The 17304-nt window shown below is 37.6% G+C and overlaps 1 non-coding gene and 2 pseudogenes across 1 annotated transcript; 1 reads left to right on the forward strand and 2 right to left on the reverse strand.

The window, feature by feature from the left end:
* Positions 1–17304, reverse strand: part of LOC110570173 — a 79617-nt pseudogene that overhangs the window by 46336 nt on the left and 15977 nt on the right.
* On the forward strand, positions 1689–1821 carry LOC123324610 (annotated as a pseudogene).
* On the reverse strand, positions 9652–9754 carry LOC123324717. The gene has a single exon (XR_006539987.1). It is a non-coding gene; the product is annotated as a U6 spliceosomal RNA (small nuclear RNA).

Here is a 17304-nt window from a genome sequence, read left to right on the forward strand (position 1 = left end):
AAGAAAGAAAGAAAGAAAGAAAGAAAGAAAGAAAGAAAGAAAGAAAGGAAAAGAAAGAAAGAAAAGAAAGAAAGAAAAAGAAATCACAATGACAAAAGGTGGAAAATACATGTCAAGAGCAGAAAAGACATTTACAGGAGAATATTCAGGAAGCAACAGACATAATAATTAACAAAGATACAAGAAAGAAGAAAGAAGAATGGTTTCTTAAAGAATTATAAAATGGGAAATACAAAGTTAAAAATAACAAACATTTTAATCTTATAAAAGTAAGAATAAATAACTTTAATGTCTAGTGTGCAAGATTACAAAAGCACCAACTATTAAGAATGCCATCATTTGTGAAATACACGCTACCATTTTCTAGTATATAAACTTCTGCAACAGTCTCCCCATTGCTCTCATTCTCTCCAGTATTCTCTCCCTCTGGTCTATTCTCTTGAATGCCACCAGAGTCATTGTCTTAAAATGCATATCAAATCATTTCTCTGTTGGAAAACCTTTCAATGGCTCTCTATTCCATCTATAATAAAGCCCAAATGTTTATAAAACCCTGTATGTCAGGACTCTGTTTACTTTTCTAACCTCATTTCTACCATTTCTCCTTCTTCCCAAGATTTGTATGCTCTACATGAAACATTCCTTATGATCTTCCTCTGAGCTTCTGTATATGCTTTTTTCCTCTGCCCAGAATGCTTCTTCCTGCCCAATCCTTTTGGTCCATCCAGTGCTTAGTCATCCTTCATGTAGATGCCTCTGCCTCTCTGGCTCCTTAACTAAAAGCTAAGTACCCCCCTTCTGTATACTATCATGGCTCCCTGTTATTTCTCCTATCATGGCGTATTACTGTGTTATATCATCTTGTTTACTTGTCTGCATCACATGCTAGTCAGCAAACAATGTGATGGCAATGGTAACATTTATCTTTTTCTTGTCCTGGCATTCTAGCACTTAGCACAGAACATGACCTCTAATGATACTTGATAAATATTTTATTGGATCGATGTTGTACAAATATTTGGGTGATAGGATTGTCAAGTAACCCAAGGCTTAATGTGAACCCCTATTTCCAATGCTTGTTGAACATCTTTCTAGACTAAGTACTGGCAACCTTCAGCATGTATATTAAATAAGTATCACTAGTAAATTACCTTTAGCATGTGGGACAATTGCTGCCTCTATTATCTCTTTCCTACTAACTATAAGGGCTTGTAGTTGGTACAAGCCACCATGTTGTCCAAAATTCAGCAGCTGGTGTTCTCATAGCACCCATCTAGCCCTCTCCACCTGTTCAGAGGTAGTCACTCAGCTGCTAAAATATCCCTTGTCCCACTCCACTGAAGAGGCAGAATTGCCTAGTAAATGGCATCTCCCACCATTGTTATCCCGCCAGTAGGACAGATCAAGCATTTTAGCATCCCTTCCAAAGGCTGCCGTAATGCCTCAGTCTACTTTTCTGTCTTAGTAAATCTAGTAAAATAAGAAAAACTAAATTTCTTTGGGATGAGTTAGTAGCTTATAAAATCTCGGATCACCGTTGTTGTCATAGTGTTGTGGAAACTGTAGATTTTAGACATGGAGAAAAAGTGGGTTGAAACTACACCAACATCTTCTAGAAGTTTCTGAAACCAAAGACTACTTTAATTCAATATATTCTGCTTGATTTTTCAAAAATTTTCTTCCTTTCAAGCTTTGCACAGTGGCAGTATCGTAGCCAATGAGGTTTATCCGAGGAGCGATTATTGCTAATTGAAAAATTTTCTTCCTTTCTCTTTAAAATTTCTTCTGAAAGTGCAGGAAATTGTCAACTAAGGGTACATTATATAAAGAGAAACTGAGCTGAATTAGGTTTAAAATGTTTACATATCCAGAAGCACCTGGGTGGCTCAGTCAGTTAAGCATCCCACTCTTGATTTCAGCTCAGGTCCTGATCTCAGGGTTGTGAGATCGAGCCATGCATCAGCTCCATATTGGGCATGGAGCCTGCTTAAGATTCTCTCTCTCCCTCTCCCTCTGCCCCTCCCCTCTTCCTCTCTAAAAAACAACAACAAAAAGGTTTCCATATCCAAATTTACCCATTAAAGTAAGATCACATTTTTTGAAGATCAAATTTTTTAAGAGAAAAATTCCTAAGAAAAAGTATACTGATGTCATAAGTAGAAATAACAGTACTCCCTTGATTTTGCAAGAAATGACATTTTTTAATGTCAGGAAAAGGGAATAAAAAGTAAAGCTTTTGAAAGGACAGATCCAAATCAAAAATACTTTCCAAAGGTTTATTAACAGAAAAGAAAAAAAATTAAAAATGATGTTGCTACTGACCACAGTAAGGGTATCATTGAGAAAGTATTTTCATTCCTCTTACCATGAAGAGCAGCGAGTATACTGCTACCGAAAAAAAGAAAGAAAAAGAAAAAGTGAAACTTCTTGTCAAGGATACCATAAAAGTAAAACAAAGCACTATCCAAAACATAGGTAGTTTATTGGTGAGTGTGATTTAAAATCAAATGCTTTCTGAGTTAAAAAATGCGAGATAATCAACATGTCGGTGTTAAAATGGGCCATCAATTTTCAAAAAAGGCATCAATGGAAATAAACTGTGAAAAACCAATTTGGGACTGTCCTAAATCTCAAACAACCTTAGTTCTCAAAAGTATCTGTTCATCTGCTTCTTTTTATTTTTGACTATAAATTTGCTGACAGATGTTGTGGCTCATAATTGTCAATCAAATTTCTTTCTATCTTCTTTGTTTACCCAGTAATCACTCACAGTCATACCCCCTGATTTTACTGCTATACACAAACTAAAATTCAGTATGTTACCAGTGACCTTAACATTTTCCAGTGTCTCCTCCCTGTTTCCATCAGACATCATAACCAGCAACTAACTCTTAAAATTTTCCCCAGACCAGCGCTGACAGAACTCACAAATCTATCCTATGACTGTCCAAATAGGCTTCAGCCAATGAAAGTGAGTCAGAAGTGAAAGCACATACCCGGGCCAGCAATCGAAAGGTTGGGCATCTATTAAATTTAGGAAATGTAAGATCATTTCCTGCCTAGGGGCTAGAATATTTTATGTCTGAGGCCCTAAATATCACAAAGGACATATTACAACTTTACCAAGATGTGCTACACAAAATAGTAACATGGAAAGATGCCTCCCAAACTGGCTTCCATGATCAATAAGTGTAGAAGCAGCTAAGTAATACAGTTTTTCTCTTGGAGACTCAGAAAGTACATTAGCATATTAAAAGATAAAAGAAGTCTGGCCATAAAGAAACTTGTTTAGCTTTGTTTAACCTGGTATTTTCTAAATCTTTTTGACCACTGAATACCTGTTAAGATCCCAGAGAATTGGTAATCTCAAGGAAAAGGCTTAAGGAAAAGCTGACCTGACCAGCCATTCATATTTGCTGGGTTTTTTCGATCCCCTAGGGCTACCCTATAAGTCCAGCATTGGTCATAGGATGTCCTAGAGCAGTGCTTCTTAAACTTGTATGTGCATGCATCTCACTGGGAATCTTGTAAAACTGTAGATTCTGACTCAGCAGGTCTGAGGTGGGGCTGGAGAGTCTGCATTGCTAACAAGGCTTCAGGTGATGCTGATGCTGCTGGTCTCTATCACAAGTTGAGTAGCAAGGCTCTACAGAATCACTGCAGTAGGAAGATCATCATGCCTCTAGTCTCTTTATCTTATCCTTCCTAATAATAAATCCTCCTAAAATATTACTTTCAGGGTGTCTGGCTGACTCAGTGAGTGGAGCATGGAACTGCTGATCTCAGGGCTTTTAAGTTTGAGCCCCACATTGGGTGTAGACATGACTTAAAAATAAAGTCCTTATGGGGCACTTGGGTGGTTTAGTTAAGTGTCCAACTTGTTATTTCAGCTCAGGTCATGATCTCATGGGTCGTGAGATCAAGCCTGGCATCAGCTCCACACTCAGCAGGGAGTCTGCTTGAGATTCTCTCTCTCCCTTGCCCTCTGCCCCTCCCCCCCCCCACTCAGGGGCTCTCTCTCCCTCTCTCTCGATATAAATAAATCTTTAAAAAATAAAACCTTTATAATAAATAAATAAATAAAATATTACTTTCAATATATATCACTTTGCTGGCCAAAAAATTTTAGCGGTCCCCCATTCCCTTCAACATTAGTAACTCAACAGTAGACATTTATTGAATCTTTACTGTATGCTAAATAGATACAGAGCCCCTGACTTTATACAGCTGAGTATCAAGTAGGAGAGTAAGAAACAATGAGCAGAATGCTAGGAGCCAAAACAAGAAGGGAAGAGTTACTTTCTTGAGACCTCAATTTCCTTATCTGTAAAATGAGGGTTAAACCAGACCAGTGGTATTTAATCCTCCATGTATATTGCAGTCACTGATACCATCCTATTACAGTCTCAGCCCAGACCAGTGAAATACAGACTGTCAGTACCGCCTTCAATAGGGAATGGGTAGTTCTTAGAAAGCTCCCCAAGTGATCCTAAGGGGCAGCCAAGTTTGAGAACCACTGGACGAAATGATTCCCGAAGTGCTGTCCAGCTATCAGATTCACCTGGAAACCTGTTAGAATGAGACGTACCGATTCAGAAACTGGTGAGAAGGTAGCAAAATCTGGGTTGTGGTTTTTGGTTTTGTTTTTGTTTTTACGGACTTATTTATTTATTCTGAGAGAGAGAGAGAGACAGAGAGAGTAGGGAGAGGAGCAGAGGGAGAGAATCTTCAAGCAGACTCGTCCTCGCTGAGCAAAAGCCCAACACAGGACTCGGTCTCACAAGCCATGAGATCATGAGCTCCCTGAAACGAACAGTCGCCTAACCAACTAAACCACCCAGGCCCCCCAGAAACCTGGGTTTAACCAGCTCTCCAGGTGATTATGATATACTTTGAAAACTACTGGATTAGACAATCAGTAAATTTCCCTCCGGCTCCAAAATGGTATCATTCTTGGACCTCGAACAACCTTTTCAAGGACATTTGTTATCGGGTCTTACAGACTAACAGTATAAACTCTTCCCAGACTTAAATCCCAGCTCTTACACTTAAGTGCTGTGCACTCTTAAGGAATTATTTTAGCTGTCTGTGTTTCAGGTTCTCATCTATAAAATGAGGATAATAATAGTACCTATTCTCACAGAATTGCTATGAAAATTAAATGATTTCCTGTATGTAACTCACTTAGCAGAATGCCTGAGATGTACTTCAGGTCGTTACTCAATCGTCACTCTCCCGGTGAGGACTTCATGGCCACTCTGTCCAAAATTGCAACCCACCCCTACCATTCCCTTTTCTCTTCCCCTGATTTATTTTTCTCCTTTGCAATTATTACTCTCTAACACATAACATATTTCACTTATTGCTTTGTTTATTATCTGTCTTCTCCCACTAGGATGTAAGTTCTATAAAATCAAGGATTTTTGTCCATTTTGCTAAGAGCTGTATCCCCAGTGCCTAGTCCAGGGTCTGTCGCATTGGAAGTACTCAATTGGTGGGATAAAGGAATGAATAAATGTTAACAATTATCAATATTAATATTATAGCAATCCAAATTTTTCTTATTGAAACCCAATAGCCTATACTTCCTGTTTTCTCTTCCAAATTGTGCTTATGTCTTATTACATGCTTTATTCAAATTCTGTCCCATACCTAACAATGCTCTTTTATTCAACTTCTGTTCATTTTAGGCCCTGCTCAAGTTCTATTCCCTTAATATTCCCTGACAATTCTGATGACTACAGTCTACAGTGTTACTGTCTATGCTATACAATTTAACACTTACTTATCTTAATTATCAATAGAAAGAGTAGCTTTACTGAAATTTAAATTTACTGAAAGAGGATGCATCCGTCATGCAATAAACATTCATGAAAACTTAGAGAGGAGGGAGTCCTCAAAGGAATCATGGGAAAACTTACCATTATTTCACCATGTAGTCCTCAAATAACAAAAACAGTGCTCTGTGTTTTACAAAGTACCTTTAAATACATCAGTCTCGTTTTGACTAGATGAATTCAAAGACTATGTCTCTTTGCTGTCAAATTTTCAAAATATTTTCAAGTATGGGGAGACCATTTTCTTGAAGTGAAAGATTAAGAATAAATCATGAAAGTCAAAATTGAGGCAGAGAATGACCCAAGAAGTTGCTGAGTTCAGGGAATGCAAATTAGTGGCTTTCTTGCCCCCAGTCCTCCTGTCAGCTAGGTCTGGAAGAGGCCCACCATCATCCCCAATGTGGCCTTCTAGGCAGCCATTACCAACTGATCAGACCTAGCAGACAAGAGGACACCTATTTCCATCCTAACTTAGTCTAACCCTCTTGGTTTTAAAAGCAAAGAAAACTGATGCTGAGAAATTTAAAGTGACTTGTCCAGGCACATACATGGTAGAAGACCAAGACCAGAACCAGCCTCCCGACTCCTCTCCAGGATTCCCCCCCCACTGACCCTCCTCACTTATTTCTGAAATGCAGTATTTAGGTTTCCATTCTAAAGCAATCAAAACACAGACAGCAAACCTTTGACAGAGAGTTTTCATATTAAGGCTCATGAATATAACCTTGAAATGAAAAATGACAGTTTTGAGTGAAGTGATAGACAGAGCTGGTTAGTCTGTTATTTTTCAGTTGGATTTATTTACTTAAGCCTAGAATATGTCATGACTGGAAATAGACAAAACAGATTATTTTAATTCCACTGTCCTAGAAAAAGAAAAGGGAAATAGTTTTCATTAAAGAACTGGGCTCAAATCCAGTCCCAAAATAACTTATACTACTGAATCAACTTTTTAAAGGTGACATTTCTCTCATTAATGGCAATGCATTATTAGAAGTATAGCTTAATCACTAAATTTAAATGACAAGAAAAATGTATTTAAAGGAATATGAAAAAAAGAGATAATGGAGAGAAATAAACCTCTATTTTAATATAGATAATGACCATTTCCTCATCACAGAAAATATGCTCACATTTTAGAATTATCATTTTCCAGATCCTCTTCCTAAAGCACAGTTTCCAAATATTGCAATCATCTTTGCAACTCAGTTGGAATGAAACTGACTTGTCAAATTTTACCTAGCCAATTGATAATTCTGTCTTGATTAACCCTCATTTTTAGGTATACTATAATTGCAGCCGATTTGCAGGGAGAAACCATCATCTAACACAGTTAGAAATTGCCTCTGGCACTGTCTGCTTTACCCAAGGAAACCAGGATGACTGGCAGTTCTGTTACTTTGCAGAGTTAATTCATTTTAGCAACTATGTTACTCAGTTGCAAGGTACCAGCAGTTGGTCCCATAGTCTATCCTTCCACCCTGAGAAAGTGAGTCCGACTCATATTTGATGGTAGGATGAGGAAAGGAGCAAATATACAGACTCTCTTCTCTTCAACATGGACACTGCCACCACACCAGAGGGGGAGAAGTGTATGCTGAAACACACGGAGGAAGTTCAAGGCCTGTACTGCCCCAGTTCCACAAAAAAGGCAGTCAGTTCGAGGGTTGTCCTAGGGTCTAGATATACACAGGGACAATCCCAATGGGCCTCAGAGAAATCTAGCCACAAACTGATGCTTGCTAACAGCACCCTGGAAAGCTAGAGTGATTTTCACCTCAAACCCCCTTGTCAACTGAGATCACTGGTGGTCCATGAGTTTAGTCGAAACAAGAATGAAACCAAGAGCTCTGGTCAGACCCCATCATGGTAGCCCAGGCATGGATCCTGAAGGCAAACAGGATAGACAAGACAAATCATGACTTCTAGAAAGCAGAACAGTAGTTCCCGAGGCATGTTTGTGAAATACTGGAGCACTCTGCTTTCTGGCTTAGGCATTCCAAAAATTCAGAAATCACTTCCCCTGCAGCACATTATTGAATTGTTTTCTGCAATTAACCCACTTATGCATCTGGAAAAGGGGACAAGTACCCTACCCAGCTTAGAGGAAATTAGTTTCTAAGACATCCCATTCACAACATGGAAAATCCTTTAAGACACTGCTATGTATATAATTAAAATCCAAATTCCTTGAAAATTTACTGTATCCTGGCTAATCTAACACAGTAAGCCGAGAATAAATTTGAGTTGGAAACACTTGCCTTGTTATTAGTTTCGTCATTCCTAGCTCTGTGACCATGAACAAATTACTATCGTTGAGTTCTTGTTTTCTCTTTTATAAAATAATCATAACAAAATGTATTTCACAGCTTAGTTCTGAAGATTACATGAAAAACACTGGAAAAGGCATAAAAACGCCTGTCCCATGAGAGAAACTAAGTAAATAATTTTCTTCCCCCATTTCCTTTTTTCTTATAAAGAAGATACCCATGTTAAAATGCTTTTGAATGCTGTATGTGGTTTAAAAAATTAAGTAATAAGAGAGTAGAGGCACCTGGGTGGCTCAGTCAGTTAAGCATCCAACTCCTGATTTCAGCTCAAGGTGGTGGGTTTGAGCCCCACATCAGGCTCCACACTTGGTGAAGAGTCTGCTTGAGATTCTCTCTCTCTCCCTCTGCCCCTCCCCCTGCTCGTGCGCTCACGCGCACGCACTCTCTCTCTCTCTCAAATAAATAAATAAATCTTTTTTTAAATTTTAAAAAATAAAAAATTAAGTAACATGCCAATGTTAAGTCTATGAATTATAATTTATATAATTAATTTGAAGCAGCTACTATTCATATATGTAATTACATATAAAATTTCAATGAATGACTTTGCACTCCTCTCGCTGAAAAATTCAAATTGGTAGCATAATCTGGATCCCTTTTCCCAGAAATATATTGCAACTTTATTTTTATTCCAGTCAATCTCACTATGTTAGAAGAGAAAGAGGAAGATCCACCCCTATTCAGTTGGATCATAGCAATATTTTATGGCCTCTTTTCCATAGAGTCCTCTTCTTTTGTGTTAGATTAACATGCACCTCTCAAAATATTTCTGCTAATCTGTCTTCCAGAGCCTGCTTGTGGGCTTCTGATATTACAAATATAGCAAGGCAGTGTTAGGAGCAAATATGTATAGTCCTGCAATAAAAAATTAATAAAAAGAGGGGAAGCAAGACATGTTCATGCATCTAAGAGAATAAGCAGTAACAGTCTCATGGCCAAGAACAACAGCAGGTTTGTCCATCTGTCCATCATGAAACTGAGTTATGCCTACTAGTTATCAACAGGAGGTGGCCATGTGGGCATCACACTAAAATAGAAATTCTGTCATCAGGAAGACAAGGTGAGGAGGGAAGAAAAGGATTAACTGTTTCAGAATCAATTTCTGGATGAGCATGATGAATACAAAGATTTGTTGCATGTTTCTTATTCACAGACTATGAAATCTTTTAATCATTCGTTAAAGATTTTCTGGTACTTTCTAGAAGCCAGACGCTATGCTAGCCACTATGGATCCAAAGAATAATTTCCTGGGGTGCCGGGCTGGCTCATTTGGTAGAGCATGTGACTCTTGATTTTGGGGTCATGAATTTGAGCCCCATGTGGAGTGTAAAATTTTTTTAAATTAAAAAGGAATAATTTCCTTCTTTGGGGAATTCTGTTTCATGAGAGAGAGAAGTAAACAAAAAATTATAATACGGAAAGATGACAGCCAATGTGTATACAATATGCGGTGAGAACCCAAAGAAAAACGTCATTAACTATGCAAAAATATGCCAACTTTACAAATTTGTGAGTCATCTTGGCACAGGGGCTATGCTAATCTCTGTAATATTTCAGTGTTATTATATGTGCTATAGATGTGAGGTCAACCAGAGAAGTAGAATAGAAAATCTGTGAACAAACAGATGGGTCTTGATCAACTATGTTTGCCTTAGGCTGGAAGAAAAAGTGTTATTGCCTTTACCTCCAGTCCTTTTTTCTTAAGTATGTGTGTGTGCTTAATTTTTATATGATTTTTAATCTTATCAACTCAATCTAAACATGTCCATTTCTATTTTCTCTAAGTATGTTTGAAAGTGTGACCACTGGACAACAGATAGATACAGATATGGCTACAGATGTAGATCTAGATCTTGATGCATTTGTCCATGTAGAGATAAATGCCGAAATAGCACCTTGGCTTCTGGAAATATGAGTTACAATATAATTCTTAAATTTTACAATAAAACATTTTCCTTAAGGCAATTTCTAACAGAAGAGTGACTCCAAGGCATGGCATTTATTGGCATTTAGCAAAATTAAGATGTTAATACAAATAAATCCTCAGTGTGCTTTAAGGCCTACTATAAAGGCTTCCTTTCGATTGAATTGAATTGAATGAGGAGTGAATCGAGGCACTCCCATTTAAGCTAACGTAGAAATTCTAAGTCAACTGTCAGCTTGAAAATCCTATTTAAATGTTTGCTGGTTTTGTTGCTAACATGTGCACTTAAAAACATAAAATTCACATCAGTTTCACATCAGGCGAAATTTATTTTTCCTCTCTGAGGTGATTTTTGGTGCTAGATCATTTGCCCTTTGGTTATCTCTGGCATTGGCATTCCTCTTTGTTGTCCCTGAAGCCATACACTGCCTAGAGCTACATGTATAAAAATACTGGTGTTCCCCTCCATGTCCCCTCCCCCAGTGGCACATTCTGGAATTGCAGCACGAGGCATTAGCACCAGGTACTAGCACCAGGCTCCCCCAGAGTCTGGTCCTCCTTGAAGAACCCACTCCAAAGAAAAACAGCCATCCCTCTCCATGCCTCTGTCCTGATATCCTGTCCTGGTGGCCACCAAAACTGAAATGCCCTATCCCCTGACAAACTCAAAAGAACAAAGTCACATTGTTACTGATATAGATCAACCTGACAAACACAAAAGTCTTAAATTTTATCTCTAATCTCGACTTCAGTCACCTAATTAGCCTTTGTGACACGCCAAAATTTCATTTGTACCTTACTTGTATATCATGAAAACTAGAGTGGCCATATAGAGATATTTGTTTCACATCTGTCAATTCTGTGTAAGTAATTCTTGGCCATTGGTTCTTGATGTGCTTCTCTTATTATGACACCTAGCGCACCTTCACAGGTAATTTTGTTTATGGAGTATTTTGTACTGATGGTGGTGGTGGTGGTGATCCTGCAGCGTCTCTGCTCTGCTTTAACAAGAGCACACGTGTTTGTCCTCTGAATGGACAAGTTCTTGCCAGAACCTGTACTATTTCCTATGACTTTTGCTACAGATTTCTAATCATCATAGTTTTTTTTTTCTCATTTATTACATGTTAAAACTTCCCCCAAAATGGGATTAAAAAATAAAAAGTAAATGTCCTTACCGAGTGAGCTGAGTAATGACTCAAGCCCAAGGAGTTTGACTTATAAATGCTATAGAGAAAGTCACTTATTAATTTACAATCTAAGGCCTGGAAGCTACTTGACATCACACGGAGGCCAACAGAAGTATCGATTAATGGAAGTGAAAAAAGTGGGTGTTACGGTGAACGAAATGGTTTCTTTCTGATGGTGGAAGTTGTGATGTCTCTTCTAGATTATCGGTAGCCAATATTCAGAGAAGAGAGATAAATATTAAATGAGCAACGTGGTAAAGGGCTAGGTAACACTCAACGTACAAGTGCATCATGGCTCTAAGAGTCCAGGAGCATGCCAGTCTTATAGCTCTGAGAAATTATTTTCCTTAAAGCATTGTTAGACATGGTAGCAATGCTTTGCTCTTGGCTCACATAAACTAATTTAAACTACAATGTAGTTGAAGTAAAATACAGCCCTAGTAGTTCTATTTCAACCACACTCAACCATTTGTAACACATTTCTGAATTATAATTTGTGAACAATCGTAAAAACCACCATTTCTTCAGCATATACATACTACCTCTCAGGCCCTGTGCCAATTTAATCTCACAGACCTTGGTCTGTAAGATAACTACTGTTATTCTCTTTTACAGATGAGCAAACTGGCCTAAAAGACGAAAGTCATCTGCCCCAGACATGAGTATGTTAGGAACACTGTATGTCTGCATAAAAGAAAATGTCCTGTGACTTGGCTAGTCCCCAGTTCTCATACTTGAGGAACAACTATAATCCCCACTCGAAGGGCAGAGTCTCTGGATGCACAATGCCCAGGAACATGTTCATGGGAGCAGGGGTTCCTGTCGGTGGCCAGCCACATACTACAATGCATTCACAGCCTTCAGGAACCTATATAGATTTAGACACATTCTTGCGCCCTTTTTAAGCGCAAGATCTTTAGATCTTATTTTTAATAACTCTTTTGATCTTTCCAAAATACTCAGCCCAAAGATCAAAGCTGTGGCTTAGCTTTAAGCTACACATTCTAGATCTTCCATTTTAGTTTGTACTCAGGCAACATTTTACTTTTTTTTCATAGCTAGGAATAGATTTTCCTTCATGAAGGAATAAAATGTGTCCTTAAGGAAAACAGTATTCATTTTCAATAAACATTTACTAAGTAACTACCTTTTCAAAAGTAAAAGGCTAGGCCTGAAGAGGGTAAAAAAGTTGGGTAAGACCTGGTCTGTGCCTGCCAGGGGCTTAAAACTTAATTATGGCGATAGAAATAGTAGGAATCGGGGTTAAAATTTGAAGTGGAGCCCGATGGTCCCTCTCCAAGGAACAAGTGACAGTATGTTGCTTCTCTAAGGAGCAAGCTCTAGCTGTGTCACAATATGAACAAGGGAGCTGAAAATAATAATCCTCTAAAGTAAAGGTTAACGATTCCAGTTCTAGCCATAAAGCAAAGGTTAACGATTCCAGTTCTAGCCATAACGACACAGGAAAAAGGGAACCATTTCAGAAGTGACTTGAGCATGCCTGGGGATCTTGCTTTTACAAACTACCTAGCCCCTGCTCCCCACACCTGCCCCTGCTATCAGGAGGCCCCAGGCACAGAAGAGAGGATGTCGTGCATCTCAGAGGTCTTGAGATAGGAAAAGATGGAGAACCGTAATGTCTAACATGCTGCAGTTTTTCAGGTGAGGCCCCTAATGACACCACAGCGTACATCCATTTCTCTATTGTCCTTATTTAATACTGAACAAATAACATGTTACACAAAAGTCCTGAGCAAGAGGGACTTAATTAGAGTAGGTGATTACCTTCGTCACTCATTAAGAGGCTGTCTCTTCAGGAGGATGCCTGAATCACTGCCAAGTTGAGTTGCTTAGAAAGGAGTCTGTGATAAAAACAAGTATGAAGGTAATTATCTAAAGCAAGTGGTTTTAACTTATTAAAAAACCTACATTTGGGGAATACTCTCACAACCATAATTTACACTCCCTAAAAACCTGGAGATTTAGCCTAATTCTCTTCTAACACATAAAATACTGCATGTATCTACTCTCTTTGAAGGAAACTGTGTTCTCCTCGTTACTACTGAAATAAAATTCTCCCTGCCACAGCCTCCCAAATCTCAGTCCTTATTTTTATTAGCTAGTCTCACACTTCGCAGCCACCTGTAAGACGCATCCCTAACCAGTTGATTTCTCTATCCTGTCTTCCACTTTTATGCACCTTTTTTTCAACACTCCCATTTATGTTTTTATGTTTAGCTGCCATGCTGGTCAACAAATTGGCTGTAGTAGGTGGCATTTTTCTTTTGAGTTTAGTTTTTCTTTCCCTAATTTTAGCCTAAGTATTTTTAATGATTATACAACACATAACTCACTGTGAAAACTTGTTACAAAAAAAGTATTTTTTAATGAAAGGGAAAAGCTAATTTTACCAGGTAGAAATCACTACTAAAATTTGGTCGTTTTTCCTGTCTGTCCTTTTTCTATGTATGTCTCTTAAATTTTTATTTTGAAATAATTTTAGACTTACAGAAAAGATGCAAAAATAGTACAGACAGTTCTATATACTCTTCACCCAGCTTCTCCTACTGTTAACATCTTCCATTATACTATAGTATAATTATCAAAATCTTCTATGTATATTTTGACAAGATCTATATACCATTTTTATCTCACATATGGTCATTTTTCTCCAATTTTCTCAATAATGTCCTTTACATAATTTTTCTCTCATCCAGATCCAAGATCACACATTACATGTAGTTGGCATATCTTGTTAGTCCTCTTTATCTGGAACAATTCTTCACACTTTTCTTTTCATGACAATTTTCCAGAAGTACCAGAGTAGTTATTTTGAAGAATATGCCTTTGGGTCTGTCTAATCTGTTTCCACATGATTAGATTCCGGTTATGCATTTTGGGCAAGACTACTACATAAACCATGTTTTAACTTTCTCAATGCATCACATCAGGAATCAAATCTCAGTGTTTCTGTCACAGGTGATATCAACTTTGAGCACCCTGTAAGGTGGTGTCAGTCAGGTTTCCCCTCTATAGACTACCATTTCTTACTTTGCAATTAAGTAATCTCTGCGGAGGTATTCTGATTACTTATATTATATATTTTATATATATTACATATATATATATATATATATATATATGTGCCATTCTTCTTCAGACTTTTATCATCCATTGATTATTCTTCTGAGTCAATTGTTTCCACAATGGTTCCAAAATAGTGATTTTTTTCTACTTCCATTATTCCTTCTATGTCTATTAGTTGATGTAACCATTCTTTTCTCTTAAAGTTCTCCTTGATTCGTATTTGTATTCCATAAGTATGTCCAAATTCAAGACATTTCAAGTTATTTTTAAATCTATTTTTTTAAATGTTATCACATTTTTAAAAATTTTACAGTCTCAATGTTACATGTTAAGAAGCCCAGAACTGACATTTCTTATTGCTCCATTTAACCCTTTTCCTACTTCATAAAACTTTGTTTGAAATTTCTAAGTCTTGCTTCAAACTTCTAATTATAATCCAAGACTAATCCTGCCTCATGACAGTGCTACCTAATTAGTCCTGGAAAATGTCTAACACCTATCCAAGAATCTTGTTAATATATCTCTGGTTTATACAAACTAATTCTCATTTTTATCACGTTTCATTCATCACACGGCGGACAATAAGGAAGACTTAGCCCAATCCTATAATTTAAGGACCAGGAACCTTCTATTCCACTAGTTCAATTTTGTGTTCGGACAAGAATCAAAATGTAACCCTCAGAAAATGGATTGATTCAATAACCTCAGTGGGAAAAAAAATGTTTAGGATGTTAACTCTCTGAAATTCAATAATCTTTTAAAATGTGTTTACTATTAAGCAACTAAACAATTAAAGGCTCATTCGTATTTCTATAATGGGTTTGTCAAGCCCTGCCGTGTTCCCCATCTTTTGCAACCTTCCCCTCCCAAAAGCTATGGCTGAAATCTTAGTCCCAGCCTGGTTTCTAGAAGCAATCCTGATTTTAGACAGGTGAAATTTAGCCAGCCTCTCTAGAACTGACATCAAATTAAACATGCTCTTTTTTTCTTAACTTTTACTTTACATCCAGAGGTTCAGCTCTTGACTTCTTGACCAAATTTCCCCATCTTGAACCAGCAATTGTCCTTCCCTATCTGTCGAGCAACCCCCGCCTAGATCTTTAAGTATCAGTATAACTGAAAGTTCTTCACCATCTTGCTCTTCCTTCTTGTTCATATAGCTCTGCCACCACATGTTGAATTACTCTCTCTCACTTCCAACACCTGTGGTCTTTCGCATTTATTCAACAAACATTTACAAAGTACCTCTTCTATGTCAAATACTTTGCTAAACACATGTGCAGATAGTAGTGCTTTAAGAAAAGGGTGTACTTTAACTCCTGAACTTAAGGAACTGTATTCCTCTGAGGGCAACAAACAGTAAGAGGGTTCACAAAGAAACAAGCATGTGATTACAAGGTATAAAAATATAAGGAAACAAATAGGAAATAATGGAGTTTAATCAGGGAAAGCATCTCTGAGAAATTAACACTGAGGATGAAAGGGTACTAGCCACGAAAAGCACTGGAAAGAGCATTTCAGGCCAAAGTATAACAAGTGTGAATACCCTAAAAAGCTTAGGGAGCTGGAGGAGCTAAATGGAAGCCAGTGGGGCTGGAATATATGGAGGGAAAAGGAAAAATGCTTACCTGAGAAAGGAGAGGGAGATCATGCAAACCCTTGTGGGCCATGGAAAAGATTTTAGATTATAATATAATATAATTCTAATGAGAAGCTATTGAAGGCTTCTAAGTAGGAAAACCACATGATTTTCATTTTTAAAAGATTACTCTGGCAAGTTGGAAACAGGCTTTCAAATAAAAACATGTACACATTCATAGCACCATCTTTCATAATAGTCAAAGTGGAAGCAACCTAAATGTCCATCAAAAATGAATGAATAAACAATATATAATATATCCATACAAGGGAATATTATTCAGCCATAAAAAAATGAAGCACCAATACATGTTACATCATGGATGAACCTTGAAAACATTATGCCTAGTGAAAGAAGCCAGACACAAAAGGTCATAAATGTACAATCCTATTTATATGAAATGTCTAGAATAGGCAAATTCATAGAAACAGAAACTAGACCAGTGGTTTCCATAACTGCACTAGAACAGTGACAGTAGCGATGGTGGAAAGGGGAAAGATCCACTGCATATTTTGGAAGTAAAATTGACAGGATTTGCTGATGTCAGGAACCAAGGTGGAGAAAGGGAGGCACAGAAGACAGGAAGAAGGGAGAGAGGGACCTAGAAGTATTCAGAAGCATCAGACCTAGAGGATGAACACGTTTTAAGAAGAAATCAAGACCTCAACTTTGGACCTGGTAACCCTGAGATGCCCCCAACCCCATCTGGACTACCCTATGTTAAGAAATGTTTACTTTCTAGTATATTACTTTAACTTTTCTAGACTTCAGTTTCTTCATCTATAAAACAGGAATACTAATGGTATTTACCTTAGACGGTTGTTCTGAGAATTAAATTATGTAATTGATATAAAGTTCTTAGCACAATTTCTAACACATAATAAATCTTCAATCGTTGTTAGAGATTACTATTATTGTTATAATCTTTGTCCTGACTACTATACTTATTCTGTATGCTGCATCTCTGTTCTTCCTTCTAGCACCTGCAGAAGCTTGGCCTGCTCTGGTTTTGAACAATCTCAGACTCTCCCAATCTGCTCTGTCTTGCTGCAGCTGAGGCTATAATTGGCCATTTTCGGAGACATATTGAGAGAGGGACCTGACTGACTGAAAACCATATTCAGATCCCTTAGCCAGATAAGTACAGTCCTATGGTGGAGAAGGCACACTAGGCTCAAATAATGGCATAACAATTTCCTTATTAAAAGCACCCAACGCATTTTCTTCTAATTTTATTCTTCCTTGGCATCTTCCTGTCCTTAATTTTATTTTCCAAGCTTCCTTTCCCACAGGAAAT

The sequence above is a fragment of the Neomonachus schauinslandi genome, chromosome 4 (assembly GCF_002201575.2).
Source record: "Neomonachus schauinslandi chromosome 4, ASM220157v2, whole genome shotgun sequence".
NCBI lineage: Eukaryota > Metazoa > Chordata > Mammalia > Carnivora > Phocidae > Neomonachus > Neomonachus schauinslandi.